This window comes from Otolemur garnettii, unplaced genomic scaffold (genome assembly GCF_000181295.1).
Source record: "Otolemur garnettii isolate 467f Iridium unplaced genomic scaffold, OtoGar3 scaffold00047, whole genome shotgun sequence".
Classification (NCBI taxonomy): Eukaryota; Metazoa; Chordata; class Mammalia; order Primates; family Galagidae; genus Otolemur; species Otolemur garnettii.
Window position 1 is genome coordinate 9,455,402 of NW_003852442.1, and position 1,648 is coordinate 9,457,049.

At 42.5% G+C, this 1,648-nt stretch overlaps 1 protein-coding gene across 1 annotated transcript in view; it reads left to right on the forward strand.

Annotated features, from left to right (window-relative positions):
* LOC100940625 (ATP-dependent RNA helicase DDX19A) overlaps positions 1–1,648 on the forward strand; it is a gene marked incomplete at its 3' end in the record, with an annotated part of 33,932 nt that overhangs the window by 24,070 nt on the left and 8,214 nt on the right. The window lies entirely within an intron of this gene.

The following is a 1,648-nucleotide window of genomic DNA, read 5'->3' on the forward strand; positions in this document are numbered from 1 at the left end:
AAAAAAAAAAAAGCCAGAAAAGCAAAAACCAATAGGCAAGGTGCAGTGGCTCATTCCTGTAATCTCAATACTCAGGGAGGCCAAGTTGGGTGGATTTCTTGATTTTAGGAGTTTGAGACCAGTGTGAGCAAGAGTGACACCCTGTCTCTACTAAAAACACAAAAGCTAAAGCAAGAGGATTGCTTCAGCCTAAGAGTTTGAGGTTGCTGTGAGCTATGATTCCATGACATTCTACTTAGTTCACCCTCCTTGGCCTCCCAGAGTGCTAGGATTTACAGGTGTGAGCCACCTCACCTGGCCTGTTTTTTTTTTTCCTTTTTTTGAGACAGAGTCTCACTATGTCACCTTGGATAGAGTGCTGTGGCATCACAGCTCACAACAACCCCAAACCCTTGGGCTTAAGCGATTCTCTTGCCTCAGCCGTCCAAGTAGCTGAGACTATAGGCGCTGGCTAAGAATGATTTTTTTTTTGAGACAGAGTCTCAGTTTTTTGCCCTGGGTAGAGTTCTATGGCATCACATCTCGCAGCAACCTCAAACTCTTGGACTTAAGCAATCCTCTTGCCTCAGCCATCCAAGTACCTTGGACTACAGGCGCCTGCCACAATGCCCGCTATTTTTAGAGATGAGGTCTCCAAATAGCTTAGGCTGGTCTCAACCCAGGCGCTCAGGCAGTCCACCCACCTCAGCCTCCCAAAGTGCTAGGATTACAGGTATGAGCTGTTGCACCTGGTCCTAAGAATGATTCTTGACATCATGCCTTAGTCATTTGGAAAATACTGGCTTACTGAGTTACGCTCCTCTTTCCTATGTTGAGACATTTCATATACGAGATTAAACGATTGTATGTATTGATATCACCACCAAACTCATTAGAGCAGCTCTCAAACACATGTGGGGTTACACTCAGACTAATGGTGGCACATACAAGTTTTCCAAAATTCTGATTTTCTTCTGAGTACTCAAATGTCTTAATGGCACAGATACAGTTGATTTCTATTGAAAAGGTAGGCTTTCTGTGTTCATTTTTAGGAAAGTGTATCAAATCCCCAATTTGAACATCTATAGTTTGTCAGTGGACCAGAGTGTCTAGCACAGCTGTCATGCAATCATAAGGGCTTTTCCTGAAGAAAATTGTTTGGGATGTAGCAAAAATGCTTTATCCAGAAATTGTGAAGTTGGGTGTTTTGGATATTTTTGTGTATATTTATCTGATACCTCAAACTAATGGGAACATCCTAAGTGAAATATACCAGAAGGCTGTTAAAACTTTTATCTTCCCCTCGGTGCCTGTGGCTCAAGGAGCAAAGGTGTCAGCCACATAATACCTAGGGTGGCAGGTTCAAATCCAGCCCGGGCCCACCAAACAACAATGACGGCTGCAACCAAAAAACAAAAAAACTTTTATCTTTCTAGCTTGTTTTGTAACCTGAGGCTTCACCACGTGTGTGAGGGGCTAATATATAAACTGGTAGCCTCCACATCAGCCTCTAAAACTGTTGGGATTGCAGGCGTGATCCATTGTGCACAGCCCCTTTGACTTCTGCTAATTTTGGAGATTATTTCATATCAGTTCCTAAACACTTTTATCAATGTCAAATTTTACTTCCTCAGTTACCTCCTTACTGTGTGCATATTCTTTTTTTTTT